General features: G+C 39.2%; 1 protein-coding gene across 2 annotated transcripts in view; it reads right to left on the reverse strand.

Annotated features, from left to right (window-relative positions):
- AMOTL1 (angiomotin like 1) overlaps window positions 1-17,273 on the reverse strand; it is a 170,126-nt gene extending 152,853 nt beyond the window's left edge. The window contains exon 1 of one of the 2 annotated variants that reach the window (XM_067038265.1): window positions 17,214-17,273. The gene's annotated coding sequence lies outside the window, so the exon portion shown is untranslated. The remainder of the gene's footprint in view (window positions 1-17,213) is intronic. The other variant, XM_067038269.1, reaches the window with a different exon arrangement.
- Between the last annotated feature and the right edge of the window lie 299 nt (window positions 17,274-17,572).

The raw sequence follows: 17,572 nt of genomic DNA on the forward strand, positions 1-17,572 counted from the left end.
AGAGACACGGAGGAGAGCACAGAGCCCCCTAATCAGCAGCTAATTTAACCCTGTTCTGTCTGAGCAAAGAACAGATGCCCTCAGGTGACCTACACACAGAGGCGGGGCCAAATCCAAAGCTTAACCCCGGAAGCTGTGCGAACAAAGAATAGAAAGGGAAATCTCTCCCAGCAGCCTCAGGAGCAGCAGATTAAATCTCCACAATCAACCTGATGTACCCTGCATCTGTGGAATACCTGAATACACAACAAATCATCCCAAAATTGAGGCGGTGGACTCTGGGAGCAACGATATATATATATATTTTTTTCCCTTTTTTTCTTTTTTCCAGTGTGTATGTGTATGCTTCTGTGTGAGATTTTGCCTGTATAGCTTTGCTTTTACCATTTGTCCTATGGTTCTGTCTGTCGATTTTTTTTCTGCTTTTTAAAATTTTTTTTGTTTTAGTATAGATTTTAGTGCTTGTTGTCATAGGTGGATTTGTTTTCTGGTTTGGTTGTTCTCTTCTTTCTTTCTATTTGTTATTACTTTTTAAATTCTTTTTTTTTTAATAATTATTATTTTATTTAAATAAATTTATTTTGTTTATCTTTCTTTCTTTCTTTCTTTCTTTCTTTCTTTCTTTCTTTCTTTCTTTCTTTCTTTCTTTCTTTCTTTCTTTCTTTCTCCCTTTTATTCTGAACCATGTGGATGACAGGGTCTTGGTGCTCCAGCCAAGCATCAGACCTGTGCCTCTGAGGTGGGAGAGCCGAGTTCAGGACATTGGTCCACAAGAGACCTCCCAGCTCCATGTAATATCAAATGGTGAAAATCTCCCAGAGATCTCCATCTCAACGCCAAGATCCAGCTCCACTCAATGACCAGCAAGTTACAGTGCTGGACACCCAATGCCAAACAACTAGCAAGACAGGAATACAACCCCACCCATTAGCAGAGAGGCTGCCTAAAATCGTAATAAGGTCACAGACACCCCCAAAAAACACCACCAGATGCAGACCTGCCCACCAGAAAGACAAGATCCAGCCTCATCCACCAGAACACAGGCACCAGTACCCTCCACCAGGAAGCCTACACAGCCCAATGAACCAATCTTAGTCACTAGGGGCAAACATCCAAAACAATGGGAACTACAAACCTGCAGCTTGCAAAAAGGAGACCCCACACAGTAAGTTAAACAAAATGAGAAGACAGAGAAACACACAGCAGATGAAGGAGCAAGGTAAAAACCCACCCTACCAAACAAATGAAGGGGAAACAGGCAATCTACCTGAAAAAGAATTCAGAATAATGACAATAAAGATGATCCAAAACCTTGGAAATACAATGGAGAAAATAAAAGAAAAGTTTAGTAGGACATAGAAAAACTAAAGAGCAAACAAACAATGATGAAGAACACAATAAATGAAATTTAAAATTCTCTAGAAAGAATCAATAGTAGAATAGCTGTGGCAGAAGAACGGATAAGTAACCTGGAAGATAAAATATTGGAAATAACTATTGCAGAACAGAATAAAGAGAAAAGAATGAAAAGAAGTGAGAACAGTCTCAGAGACCTCTGGGAGACCATTAAATGCACCAACATTTGAATTATGGGGGTCCCAGAAGAAGAAGAGAAAAAGAAAGGGACTGAGAAAATATTTGAAGATATTATAGTGGAAAACATCCCTAATATGGGAAAGGAAATAGTTAATCAAGTCCAGAAGCACAGAGAGTCCCATACAGGATAAATCCAAGGAGAAGCACGCCAAGACACATATTAATAAAACTGTCAAAAATTAAATACAAAGAAAAAACATTAAAAGCAGCAAGGGAAAAACAACAAATAACATACAAGGGAATCCCATAAGGTTAACAGCTGTTCTTTCAGCAGAAACTCTGCAAGCCAGAAGGGAGTGGCAGGACATCTTTAAAGTGATGAAAGGGGAAAATGTACAACCAATATTACTCTACCCAGCAAGGATCTCATTCAGATTCGCCTGAGAAATTAAAACCTTTACAGACGAGGAAAGGTAAGAGTATTCAGCACCACCAAACCAGCTTTACAACAAATGCTAAAGCAACTTCTCTAGGCAGCAAACACAAGAGAAGGAAAAGACCTACAATAACAAACCAAAAACAATTAAGAAAATGGTAATAGGAACACACATATCGATAATCACCTTAAATGTAAATGGATTAAATGCTCCAACCAAAAGACATAGAGTGGCTGAATGGATACAAAAACAAGACCCATCTATATGCTGTCTACAAGAGACCCACTTCTGACATAGGGACTCATACAGACTGAAAGTGAGGGGATGGAAAAAGATATTCCATGCAAATGGAAATCAGAAGAAAGCTGGAGTAGCAATTCTCATATCAGACAAAATAGACTTTAAAATAAAAACTATTACAAGAGACAAAGAAGGACACTACATAATGATCAAGGGATCAATCCATAAAGAAGATATAACAATTGTAAATATTTATGCATTCAACATAGGAGCACCTCAATACACAAGGCAAATGCTAACAGCCATAAAAGGGGGAATCGACAGGAACACAATAATAGTGGGGGACTTTAACACCCCACTTTCACCAATGGATAGATCAACCGAAATGAAAATAAATAAGGAAACACAAGCTTTAAATGATACATTAAACAAGATGGACTTAATGGATATTTATAGAACATTCCATCCAAAAAAAACAGAATACACTTTCTTCTCAAGGACTCATGGAACATTCTCCAGGATAGATCATATCTTGGGTCACAAATCAAGCCTTGGTAAATTGAAGAAAATTGAAATCGTATCAAGTATCTTTTCCGACAACAACGCTATGAAACTAGATATCAATTACAGGAAAAAAAATCTGTAAAACATACAAACACATGGAGGCTAAACAATACACTACTTAATAACCAAGAGATCAAAGAGGAAATCAAAAAATACCTAGAAAAAAATGACAATGACAATGAAAACATGATGACCGAAAAACTATGGTATTCAGCAAAAGCAGTTCTAAGAGAGAAGTTTAAAACAATACAGTCCTACCTTAAGAAACAAGAAATATCTCAAATAAATAACCTAACTTTACACCTAAAGCAATTAGAGAAAAAAGAACAAAAAAACCCCAAAGTTAGCAGAAGGAAAGGAATCATAAAGGTCAGAGCAGAAATAAATGAAAAAGAAATGAAGGAAACAATAGCAAAGATCAATAAAACTAAATGCTGGTTCTTTGAGAAGCTAAACAAAATTGATAAACCATTAGCCAGACTCATCAAGTAAAAAAGGGAGATGACTCAAATAAATAGAATTACAAATGAAAAAGGAGAAGTAACAACTGACACTGCAGAATACAAAGGATCATGAGAGATTACTGCAAGCAACTCTATGCCAATAAAATGGACAACCTGGAAGAAATGGACAAATTCTTAGAAATGCACAACCTGCCAAGACTGAACCAGGAAGAAATAGAAAATATGAACAGACCATTCACAAGCACTGAAATTGAAATGTGATTAAAAATCTTCCAAAAAACAAAAGCCCAGGACCAGATGGCTTCACAGGTGAATTCTATCAAACATTTAGAGAAGAGCTAACACCTACTCTTCTCAAACTGTTCCAAGATATAGCAGAGGAAGGAACACTCCCAAACTCATTCTATGAGGCCACCATCACCCTGATATCAAAACCAGATGAAGATGTCACAAAGAAAGAAAACTACAGGCCAATATCACTGATAAACATAGATGCAAAAATCCTGAACAAAATACTAACAAACAGAATGCAACAGCACATTAAAAGTATCATACACCATGATCAAGTGGGGTTTATCCCAGGAATGCAAGGATTCTTCAATATATGCAAATCAACCAATGTGATACACCATATTAACAAATTGAAAGAGAAAAACCATATGATCATCTCAATAGATGCAGAGAAGGCTTTCGACAAAATTCAGCACCCATTTATGTTAAAAACCCTCCAGAAGGTAGGCATAGAAGGAACTTACCTCAACATAATAAAAGCCATATATGACAAACCCACAGCCAACATTTTCCTCAATGGTGAAAAACTGAAAGCATTTCCACTAATATCAGGAACAAATCAAGGATGTCCACTCTCACCACTATTATTTGACATTGTTTGGGAAGTTTTAGCCACAGCAATCAGAGAAGAAAAAGAAATAAAAGGAATCCAAATTGGAAAAGAAGTATAGCTCTCACTGTTTGCAGATGACATGACACTATACATAGAGAATCCTAAAGATTCTACCAGCAAACTACTAGAGCTAATGAATGAATATGGTAAATTAGCAGGATACAAAATTAATGCACAGAAATCTCTTGCATTCCTATATACTAATGATGAAAAATCTGAAAGAGAAATTAAGGAAACACTCTCATTTACCACTGCAACAAAAAGAATAAAATGCCTAGGAATAAACCTACTTAAGGAGACAAAAGACCTGTATGCAGAAAATTATAAGACACTGATGAAAGAAATTAATGATACAAATAGATGGAGAGTTATACCATGTTTTTGGATTGGAAAAATCAACATTTTGAAAATGACTATACTACCCAAAGCAATCTACAGATTCAATGTAATCCCTATCAAACTACCCATGGAATTTTTCACAGAACTAGCATAAAAAATTTCACAATTTGTATGGAAACACAAAAGACCCCGAATAGCCAAAGCAATCTTGAGAACGAAAAACGGAGCTGGAGGAATCAGGCTCCCTGACTTCAGACTATACTACAAAGCTACAGTAATCAAGACAGTATGGTACTGGCACAAAAGCAGAAATATAGATCAATGGAGCAGGATAGAAAGCCCAGAGATAAACCCACACACATATGGTCACCTTATCTTTGATAAAGGAGGCAAGAATATACAATGGAGAAAAGACAGCCTTTTCAATAAGTGGTGCTGGGAAAACTGGACAGCTACATGTATAAGAATGAAATTAGAACACTCCCTAACACCATACACAAAAATAAGCTCAAAATGGATTAAAGGCCTAAATGTAAGGCCAGACACTATAAAAGTCTTAGAGGAAAACATAGGCCGAACACTCTATGACATAAATCACAGCAAGATCCTTTTTGACCCACCTCCTAGAGAAATGAAAATTAAAACAAAAATAAACCATTGGGACCTAATGAAACTTAAAAACTTTTGCAAATCAAAGGAAACTAAAAACAAGACAGGGGCTTCCCTAGTGGCACAGTGGTTGAGAGTCCACCTTCCAATGCGGGGGACACGGGTTCATGCCCCAGTCCAGGAAGATCCCACATGCCGTGGAGCGGCTGGGCCCGTGAGCCATGGCTGCTGAGCCTGAGCATCCGGAGCCTGAGCTCCACAACGGGAGAGGCCACAACAGTGAGAGGCCCGTGTACCGTAAAAAAAAAAAAAAAAAAAAAAAAAAAAAAAAAAAAAAGACAAAAAGACAACCCTCAGAATGAGACAAAATATTTTCAAATGAATTAAGTGACAAAGGATTAATCTCCAAAATATATAAACAGCTCTTGCAGCTCAATATTAAAAATACAAACAACCCAATCCAAAAATGGGCAGAAGACCTAAATAGACCTTTCTCCAAAGAAGATATACAGATTGCCAACAAACACATGAAAGAATGCTCAACATCATTAATCATTAGAGAAATGCAAATCAAAACTACAATGAGGTATCATCTCACACTGGTCAGAAAGGCCATCATCAGAAAATCTACAAACAACAGATGCTGGAGAGGGTGTGGAGATACAGGAACCCTCTTGCACTGTTGGTGGGAATGTAAATTGATACAGCCACTATGGAGAACAGTATGGAGGTTCCTTAAAAAACTAAAAATAGAACTACCATATGACCCAGCAATCCCACTACTTGGCCCATACCCTTAGAAAACCATCATTCAAAATGAGTCATGTACCAAAATGTTCATTGCAGATCTATTTACAATAGCCAGGACATAGAAGCAACCTAAGTGTCCATTGACAGATGAATGGATAAAGAAGATATGGTACATATATACAATGGAATATTACTCAGCCATAAAAAGAAACGAAATTGAGTTATTTTTAGTGAGGTGGATGGACCTAGAGTCTGTCATACAGAGTGAAGTAAGTTAGAAAGAGAAAAACAAATACCATATGCTAACACATATATATGGACTCTAAAAAAAAATGGTCATGAAGAACCTAGGTGCAGGATGGGAATAAAGACACAGACCTACTAGAGAATGGACTTGAGGACATGGGGAGGGGGAAGGGTAAGTTGGGACAAAATGAGAGAGTGAAATGGACATATATACACTACCAAATGTAAAACCAATAGCTAGTGGGAAGCAGCCACATAGCACGGGGAGATCAGCTCAGTGCTTTGTGACCACCTAGAGGGGTGGGATAGGGAGGGTGGGAGGGAGGGAGACACAAGAGGGGAGATATATGGTGATATATGTATATGTATAGCTGCTTCACTTTGTTATAAAGCAGAAACTAACACACCATTGTAAAGCAATTATACTCCAATAAAGATGTTAAAAAAAAAGTCTAAGTAAGGTGACTGCCACCAAAATAAAATATTTAAGTGTGATCAAGAGTCTCCTAACATGTTATCCAAAATTTCCAAAATATAATTGGAAATAACTCATTATACCAAGAACCAGGAAAAACACAACTTGAATGAGAAGTGACAATCAACCATTGCCAACGTTGAGGTGAATCAGTTGTTGGAAATATCTGACAAGGATTTTTAAAGCAGCTGTTATAAAAATGCTTCAACAAATACTTACAAATTCTCTTGCAACGAATGAAAAAATATAAAATCTGAGCAAAGAAATAGAAGTTATTTTTAAAAACCAAATGCAAAATATAGTGTTTAAAAATAAGAGAAATGAGAAACAAGATAGGAAGGAAATAATAAAGATAACATGAGAAATACTTTAAACTGAAAACAGAAACACAATAGAGAAAATCAGTAAAACAAATAGCTGGTTGTTATGAGGGAAAAAAATCACTAAGATAAATAAACCTCTAGCTAGACTGATAAAGATAAAAAGAAAACAAGACACAAATTACCAACATCAGGAATGAAATAGGAGATAATGCTACAGATCCTGTAGCCATTAAAAGGATAATAAGGAAATATATGGACAATTTTACACTTTTAAGTTCAACAACATCAAAGGAATGGACTAATACCTTGAAAACCATAAAAAATGAAAACTCAGTCAAGATGAAATAAGTAATGTGAATAGTTCTACAATTATTATAAAAATTGAATTTATATTTAAAGAGCTCCTGAAAAAGAAATCTCTAGATCCAAACTATTTCACTGGAGAATTTTATCAAGCATTTAAAGAATTAACACCAATTTTACATAATCAAGTCCAAAAAATAGAGAGAAGGAATCACTTTGCAACTCATTTTATGAGGCCAGTATTACCTTTTTACCAAATCTAGACAAAGACAGTACAAAAAAGGAAAACTACAAATCAATAACTCTCAGGAACTGAAATGCAAAACTTTGCCACAAAATATCAGTAAGTTGAATCCAGCAGCTCTTTATAGAAAAGAACTATATACATGACCAGATGGGATTTATTTCAGATATGCAAAGCTTGCTCAAATTTTAAAATCATTCAAATGTAATCCCCTCTATCAACAGGCTAAAGAAGAAAAAACATACGATTATATCAATTGATGCAGAAAAGACATTTAAAAAAATTCAACACTCATTCATGAAGAAAACTTTCAACAAACTAGGAATAGAGGAAAACTTTCCCAACTTGATCAAGAGCACCTAAAAAAAAATCTACAATTAACATTATTCTTTTTTTAAAATTTTAGTTATTTATTTTATACAGCAGGTTCTTATTACTTATCTATTTTATACATATTAGTGTATATATGTCAATCCCAATCTCCCAATTCATCCCATCACCACCACCCTCCTTAACATTATTCTTAATGGTGACAGAAAGACTGAAGGTTTTTCCTCTAAGATTGGGAACAAGGTAAGGATGTCTGTCTCACTACTCTTACTCAACATAGAACTGAAAATTCTAGCCAGCACAGTAAAGCAAGACAAAGAAATAAAAGTCATACAGATTGGAAAGGGGAAATTGAAACAATCTCTATTTGCAAATGATCTCTGTAGAAAATCCCAAGGAATCTACAAAAAACAAAAACAAAACAAAACAACCCAGAACTAGTAAGCAAATTCAGCGCAATTATAGGATTCAATATCAACACAGAACATTTATTTGTATTTTGGGAAGATATTGATCAAAGGATACAAATATTCAATTATAAGATGAATAAATTCTGGAGACATAATGTACAGCATGGCAACAATAGTTTAATAATGTACACTTGAAATTTGCTAAGAGAGTAAGATCTTGAATAATCTCCTCAAATGTTCTCACAATACACACACACACACACAAATGGTAACTATGTGAACTGACTGACATGTTAATTAGCTTGATTATCATAATCATTTCACAATGTATGTGTATATCAAAACAGCACAGAGTTTACCTTAAATATATATTCTTATTTGTCAATCATACCTCAATAAAGCTGGGGGAAAAAGAGAAGAAAAATAGTCATTGCATTTCTATTTACTAAATGTATACATGAAAAATGTAATTTAACAATGCAATACCATTTTCAATTGTTCCAAAGAAAATGAAATACTTAGTTATAAACCTAACAAAACATGTACAGAATCTGCATGCTGACATTTACAAAGTACTGATGAAAGAAACAGCAGGAGACCTAAATAGCACAGAAATTTTCCACATTCAAGAACTGGAAGACTCAGCTTAGTAAAAATGTCTTCTCTCCAAATTAAACTACATGTTTAACAAGATTCCTATCAAAATCCCAGCACGGTTTTTGTAGACATAGGCAAGCATTTTATAAAACTTATATGGAATGTGAAAGACCTGAGGATAACCAAAGAAATTTAGAAAGAGACCACTAACATGGGAGAAATCGCTCTGCCTGGTGTGTGGTTTACTATATAGCTTTTGATTTAGTCACCTAGATGGTGTGGTATTGTCAGATAGGCACATGGTTCAGAGGGAAACAATGGAAGACCCACAGATGGAATCATACAAATACATCCATTTGATTTTTTTAAAATAATTTTTGATGATAGATCACCATATAATTTATATATATATATTTATTTTTATTTATTTTGGGTGTGCCGGGTATTAGTTGCAGCACATGGGATCTTTAGTTGTGGCCTGCAGAGTCTTTAGTTGCAGCCTGTGGGATCTTTAGTTGTGGCGTGAGAACTCTTAGTTGTGAAACGTGAAATCTAGTTCCCTGACAGGAATCGAACCCAGGCCCCCTGCTTTGGGAGTGCGGAGTCTTAGCTACTGGACCACCAGGGAATTCCCCACTCACTTGATTTTTGACAAAGGTTCAAAACCAACAGAATGAAGGAGAGATAGCCTTTAAAATAAATGATGCTAGAGCAACTGAACATACTTAAGCAAAAAAATTAACTTTGACCTAAACTTTGACTTACACAAATCTATCTCAAAATGGATTACAGATCTAAATGTAAAACTATAGGTTTTTAGGAAAAAAATGAGAGAAAATCTTTGAGAACTAGGACTAGGCAAAAAGGTTTTATTCTTTGCTCTAAAAGAACAACCTATAAAAGGAAATATTGACAAATTGGACTTCATCAAAATTTTAAATTTTGCCCTTTGAAAGATCTTATTTAGAGGAGGATGTACAAATTTACAATGCGGGAGAAAATGTTTGTAAACTACACATCTGAAAAAAAGATGCTTATCTAGAATATATAAAGAACTCACAGAGCTCAACAATAAAAAAAACAAAGGATCCAGTTAGAAAATGGGCAGAAGTCATTAATTTGACATTTCACTAAAGAAGATATTATAGAAGGCAAAGAAGCACATGAAAAAAAAAAAGTTCAACATCATTAGACATTAGGGAAATGCAAATTAAAATCACAATATGTTATCACTACCAACCTATCAGAATGGCCAAAATAAAAAATAGTGATAATACCAAATGCTGACAAGGATGCAGAGAAACTCCATTACTTACACATTACTGGTGGTAATGCAAAAAGTTATGGCCACTCTGGAAAAGAGTTTTACGTTCACCCTAAAACTAGAAATGAACTTACCATGAGACCCAGATATTGTACTCTCAGGCATTTATCCCAGAGAAATAACAATTAATGTTCATGCAGAAACTTGCATACAAATGCTTATGGCAGCTTTATTTGTAGTAGTCCCAAACTGGAAATTACCCAGATATCCTCCAATGGGTAAATGGGCAAAAGATTAGACAAACTTTGCTACAGCCATGCTGTGGATTACTACTCAAGAGTAAAAAAAGAACCAACTATTGATACATGCAACAACTTGGATAGATCTTAAGAAAATTAAGCCGAGTGGAAAAAGTCAATCTCATGCATGTAAATACTCATGATTCCATTTATATAACGCTCCTGAAATAAAATTATACAGATGGACAACAGATTAATGGTTTCAGAGGGTTAGGGATGAAGGGGGTGGATGCAAAGGGATAGTGCAAGAGAGCCATGTGGTGATGATACTGTTTTGTATCTTGATTGTGGTGATAGTTACCTGAAATAAACATGAAAAAATTACATACAATTATACACATATACACAAATGAGTACACATATAACTGATAAAATCTGAATAAGGTTTATGGATTGTACCAATGTCAATTACCTAGTTTTGATATTGTACTATAGCTATACAAAAGGTTGACACTGGAGAGGCTGGGTGAAGTGGGCACACACTTGTGAATCAATAAATATTTCATTATAAAAGCTTTTTAGAAGTGTGCAAGTCAGCTTTTCTTTAACAGTCTGAATGTTTGCATTATTCTTTGTTCGAAAAATCCACATGACTAGACCAATCATACATTTAATGCGACAAGTCTGCCTAATGTCAATTCACAGATTAAAGTTTTAGTAACGCATATTCACAAAGTATAATTAAGCAGGAGAACTTAACACTCACACTTCGCTCTCAAGAATCATGTTATCCTTCACCCTGATTGTCCTACCACAGTGATGGCATCTGAAAAATGGTAAACTTGACGTTTCTGGAGCACCCAGGGCACAGGATTCCTGCAAAAGTCACCCAACTTCAATTTCTTCTTAAACAGAATTTAAAAACTAATAATAGTTAAAATGTGTTGATCCCTGAACTACTCAACTACCTGCTACACAGTAGGAGGTAAGAAGAGGACTCACAAGAAATAAGAAAATATGGTTTTAATTCATATTGCTTAAGATACAGGAGAAATAATGCACAGTCATGCTTTTAAAGCCTTTGGAAGTATATTTGGGGGACAATAAGAGAAGAAAATTGGCGGTAGAATAAAGATTCAGAATATAGGTATTCAGTCTGACTTAAGTACTTATTGAATACTTATCTTGGTCACCTGTAGTGTGACTGACTGACTGACTGAATCTCTGGGCCTACGGAGAGCCTGTGACTCTGGGACTTGTGACAACAGTAAACTAGTATGACTCCAATACTATCACTACTACTAAGGTTGACTGCTACTTATTCAGCCCCAGGTGTTAGGCGTCATCTCAGTTAATCTTCACAAGAACTTTGTGAGATGGCATTATTATCCAAATTTTAAAGATGAAGAAACTGAGAAGACAGCCATAGTAAAGAATGAAATAATGCCATTTGCAGCAACACGGATAGACCTAGAGATTATCAGACTTAGTGAAGTAAGTCAGACAGAGAAAGACAAATGTCATATGATATCACTTATATGTGGAATCTAAAATGTGACACAAATAAACTTATTTACAAAACAGAAATAGATGCACAGACATAGAAAACAAACTTATGTTTACCAAAGGAGAAAGGGGGTGGGGGAGGGATAAATTAGGAGTTTGGGATTAACAGATACACACAACTATATAAAATAAACAACAAGGACCTACTGTATAGCACAGGGAACTATACTCAATATCTTGTAATAACCTATAATGGAAAAGAATCTGAAAAAGAATAGATATACATATGTATAACTGAATCACTTTGCTGTACACCTGAAATTAACACAACATTGTTAATCACCTACCATACTTCAATTTAAAAAGTTAAAGGAAACCGAGAAGAGAGATGTCTAGATACTTTCTAGGGTCAACCAAATAGAAAATGTCAGGATCCAGATTGGAAGCCAGGCCATCTGATTTCAAAACTCATGCTTTGGGATTTCCCTAGTGGAGCAGTGGTTAAGAATCAGCCTGCCAATGCAGGGGACACGAGTTACAGCCCTGGTCTGGGAAGATCCCACATGCTGCGGAGCGACTAAGCCCGTGTGCCACAACTACTGAGCCTGTGCCCTAGAGCCCACGTGCTTCAGCTACTGAGCCCACGCACTGCAACTACTGAAGCCTGTGTGCTGCAATTACTGAAACCTGTGCACCTAGAGTCTGTGTTTCGCAACAAGAGAAGCCACCACAATGAGAAGCCTGTGCACCAAAATGAAGAGTAGCCCCCATTCGCCACAACTAGAGAAAGCCCACAGGCAGCAATGAAGACCCAACGCGGCCAAAAAATAAATAAAATTAAACAATAATAATAATAATAATAAAGTTGCTGAAAAAAAAAAAAAAGACTCATGCTTTGACCACTAATCCCTGTGTCTACACTAGAGCCTGTTTTTAAATTCTCCTCTGGGCTGCTCTTTTCTAGGGGTCTCAGTTGCTTTCCTCCAGGGCTCTGGACTCTGGGCATTTCCTTGACTTCATGTTTTTTTCTGTCTGCCTGCTTCTCCCGGCGAATCCCATGTGGAGGATGGAGCAGAGTCCAAAGAGCAGGTAAGGGAGATATCCCAGCAGAGTTTTATGTGAGTTGAGTTAGATGGGGAAGTGATGGGGCAGATGATGAGGGGTTGGGGGGTGGTGAGAGAAAGAGAGAGAGAGATTTCTTTCACTGATTTAGTTCTAAGGGTAAAACTAGTTAGTAAAGTCGTTGAGTCTCTTTCTCAGGCCTTTTTATTTATTTATTTTTCTAAATTTATTTATTTCTATTTGGCTGCATTGGGTCTTCGTTGCTGCCAGCAGGTTTTCTCTAGTTGCGACAGGGGCTGCTCTTTGTTGCGGTGCGCGGGCTTCTCATTGCGGTAGCTTCTCTTGTTGTGGAGCACAGACTCTAGGCAAGCGGGTGTCAGTAGTTGTGGTTCGTGGGCTCTAGAGTGCAGCCTCAGTAGTTGTGGTGCATGGGCTTACTTGCTCCACAGAATGTGGCATCCTCCCGGACCAGAGCACGAACCCATGTCCCCTGCATTGGCAGGTGGATTCTTAACCACTGTGCCACCAGGGAAGTCCCAGGCCTTTTTATTTTTTTTATTTATTTTTTTGCGGTACGCGGGCCTCTCACTGCTGTGGCCTCTCCCGTTGCGGAGCACAGGCTCCGGACGCGCAGGCTCAGTGGCCATGGCTCACGGGCCCAGCCGCTCCGCGGCATGTGGGATCTTCCCGGACCGGGGCACGAACCCGTGTCTCCTGCATCGGCAGGCGGATTCTCAACCACTGCGCCACCAGGGAAGCCCCAGGCCTTTTTAAGAAACGCTTTCCTCCTCAATGGTCTGAGGCCTGAGAATAAGCATGGACAAAGAATTCTCTGCATAGATGCCTCCACCCCTCCACACCCTTGGAGGCTTAATCTGGGCTGCCTTCTGGATAAACAAGAATACCACCTTGTTCCAGTTATTTTTGCTGTGTAACAAACCACCTCTAAACCTACAGAATATGAATTGTCACATCTCTGAGCATGCTGTGGGGTGACTGGACTGAGCTGACGAGTTCTCCCTCAGGGTCTTCTATACAGCTGCAGTCAGAGAGTGGCTGAGTCTGGAGTCATCTGAAGGCTTTTTTCCTGTAGCCTGAATCTGAATGGCTGGAAAATCTGGGGCTGGTTGGGCTTCTCTCCATGGAGCCTCGCCATCTAGTTAGGTTGGGTGTTCTCACAGGATGATGGTCTCAAGGGTAACTGGCTGTCATGCACTGGGACTGGTTTGTACCAATTTGTAAGAACTGATTCTGTGTATTTCTTTCCAACCCTGCATTCAGTGCTGTCACTTTGGTAGCTTGGAATCAGCCATGGTGGGAGGGAGTATTTATAGAATAAAAACTGGTAAACACTGAAAATCAGGGAGATCCCCCCACCCCAGAGAGCCAGGTTACCACCACATGACTTTATATGGTGGTTGGCTTCCCCCAGAGTGAGTGGGCCAGGAAACCCAGGGGGAAGCTGCAAAGCTCCTGAGAACCTAGCCATGGATGTCCCCAAAGGTCACTTTCTTCTTATCCTATTGATCTTCAAGTCCATAAGGCTATCTCTGATTCAAGAAGAGGAGAATTATCCATGTCCCATGGAAGAGGATAATAGAGGACCTGGCACAGAGTAGGTGTTCAATAAGTGTTTGACGAATGAATGAATGAATGAGTAAAGTCACTTAAACTCTAATGCGTATGTCCTCAAATCACTCTAAAAGTGGAAAGCCTGCTGGAAAGTTTTACTTCAACATCAGAGAAGCCAATGATTTTTAAGTCCCCAAAGAGCCTAAATCTAAAATTGCTTGGTATAGATCTATTTACACTCTTTCTGCAGGTAAGAGAAAACAGAGACCTGTTTTCTCAAGCTCTTCCCACTTATGTACTCAACTGGGATTGTACACATGACAATGGCAGAATGCTTTTTTTATCGATGTTTTCATACTATGTAAGTTTGCTTTACCTCTCTAAGTAAATCGCAAATTCCTTCAGAGAGTTCTCACCTATTTCTTTGCCACTCCTCCTCCCCACCTTGCCAAAACTCGATAATCATACATACATGAACACACGGATACTTACAAGATATATGATAGAGATTATAAGCTGCAAAAGAGAAGGAAAGGAACTAAGAACTCTTAATGGCTGTGTTTCATAAATGTTCTCATTTAATTCATATTCACCCAGAGAAATAGGCATTATTATTTCCATTTCATAGTTGAGGAAAATGAGTCTTAAGAAAATTTACCAATTTGGTCAAAGCCGCACTAGGAAGTAGGGAGCTAGGATTCCAATGCAGACCTGCATGGTTTCAGGGCCTGAGCGTTATGTGTCCTTCAAGGCATCTTCCCACTGCAATATACATCTCCCATCTCCCCCCATTCTCTCTGCCTCCCTCCTTGAAGTATCCACAAGAGTCCTAGAAATGCTAATGCTTCTAAATCCCAGATAGGGTAATAAGTGTTTCAAGTTCTGCTCTTATAAGAAATGTCCTTAAAAAGCTTGGGAAGGGACTTCCCTGGTGGCACAATGGTTAAGAATCCGCCTGCCAATGCAGGGGACATGGGTTTGAGCCCTGGCCTGGGAAGATCCCACATGCTGCGGAGCAACTAAGCCCATGAGCGACAACTGCTGAGCCTGCGCTCTAGAGCCCGCGAGCCACAACGACTGAAACCCTCTTGTCTAGAGCCTGTGTTCTGCAACAAGAGAAGCCACCACAATGAGCTACCCGCACACCGCAACGAAGAGTAGCCCCCAGTCGCTGCAACTAGAGAAAGCCGGAGCGCAGCAACGAAGACCCAACGCAGCCAAAAATAAATATATAAAATTTTAAAAAAAATTCTTGGGAAGACAAGAAGCTTGAAGTGTCTTATACTAGGAAGGGAGTGAGCCTGGTAGCAGGGAGGTCAGCTAAGCAGCTATTGCAATAACTCAGGCAAAGAGTGCTGGTGGGACAGACCAAGGTAGGGTGGTGGGATGGGTAGGTGAGAAAAATTTTGAGGACTATTAAGAAGACAGATCAACAGACTAGTGATGGATCAGATCTTGCAGGTGCCAATCAGTCATTGTAGAATCATCACTCTGGCTGCCCCGGGAAGATGAGGCTGGAGAGAGGAAGCTGGGATAAGAGGTTTCCGTATTCCTGGAGAAGGTGATAAGGGCTTAAAGTAGCCATGGAAGTGGGAGAGTGGATGGATCTGAGAGATCACATGGAGGCAGAATCTGTGGGATGTGTTGCCACACTAGATGTGGGAACGTGAGGGCGAAGGAGGGGTCAAGACTGAAGTCCAGAAATCTGTCGTGGATAACCAGGTGCTTTTCACGTAGCTGGGGGACACGGGGGTCGGGGGAAGTTCCGCAGAGTTCAGGTAAGGATAAATTCTGGATGTGCCAAGTTTGAGGTGAATGAGTAAGCAGGCGCTCGCAGCCAGTATGCAGTTGCATTTAAAATAAAACAAGCATCTCTTATCTCAATGAGATTCTTTGTTCCCTTCAGAGGTTATAGATGAAAGCACTGAATCCTGTGTGGGACAGGGTTCTGTGTCAGGTTATAAAGGACCCCTGCAATTCTCAGTGTTTTCACTTTACTGTGGTTCAACTCTCTCAAAAGCCATTTATCACCCTGTAGGTGCCTCCGTCATCACCAAGATGTCTTTATTGAGACTTCCAGAGCTCATAAGAGCTGTATGATTCAATTAGTGGCAGTGACTCATATAACTCATAGAAAGTGTGGCAGGGAGATTTCAGGGGCCCCTAGAACCACAGGTCGACCATACACACACATGCACACACATCAAAACTTAGAACTCGCATGGACAGGCTCTAAGACGTGTCTGCATGCTTCTGCCCTACAGGAGAGCACAGCCATTGTTTACACAAGGTCCCTGCGTGTCAGGACAAGGAGGCTGGGCCTTTGTCCCTGCTACACTCTGAGGAAGAAGGGAAGAATTCAAGCCGGCGAATGAGCAAATGAAGGCTCTCCAAGAGAGCTGCTGCCTTCCTATACACCAGCTTTTATCATGAGACCCTCTAAGGGTTCTACCCAAAATGCAAAGCCAGTTGTAGGAAGGCAAAGCAGGTAGGACAGCCCCAGCTTAAGGAGACCACTTGTAGTTGCTTCACCAAAGGGTTCAGTGTCCCACTGTTAGAACAGGCACCTGAAACCAAGCCTGGGTTAGGTTTCCATGCCACTGCAGCCCGAGCTGAGTGGTCACCCAGCCCAGGGCCTGCCAGCCCACCAGGTGGGTACCAGCTGCCTGGGAGCCAGCTGTCCTCCTCACCCAGAATGTCCCTTGACACGACTCCAACTTTACCCTGAGGTGCCCTAAAAAGTGCCCCCCCCCATCAAGCTTTCCTGAAAGGAAACCCACTAAAGAGGAGCTTTCTTACCTGAGGGAAGGTCCTGGTGCCCAGCTGTGGAAAACACACCGACTTCTCAAAGATGTGACAGGGACTCACAGGGCAGATCTGTTGCTTTTAAAAGAAGAAAGGTGACTTCATCTCTGGTGCCGTGGAGTTTAGAAGAGCAACAAGTGCTTCCTGGCTGAGTCAACTCAGCCTCGCCAGTGATGACTCCATCCAAATTATGCAGCCGCTGCCCAGACACGCTCAGCCTTCAGAAGGTGAAGCGTTGGAATCTGACTTGCTCTGTTGTTTTCAAAGAGCTTCAGAAAGTCCGGAAGCACTAACTGCCTTCACCAGCACTAGGTGTAGGGAAACCACACACTTATTTCCCTAAGTCATATCAT

The sequence above is a fragment of the Kogia breviceps genome, chromosome 7 (assembly GCF_026419965.1).
Source record: "Kogia breviceps isolate mKogBre1 chromosome 7, mKogBre1 haplotype 1, whole genome shotgun sequence".
In the NCBI taxonomy this organism is placed as follows: domain Eukaryota; kingdom Metazoa; phylum Chordata; class Mammalia; order Artiodactyla; family Physeteridae; genus Kogia; species Kogia breviceps.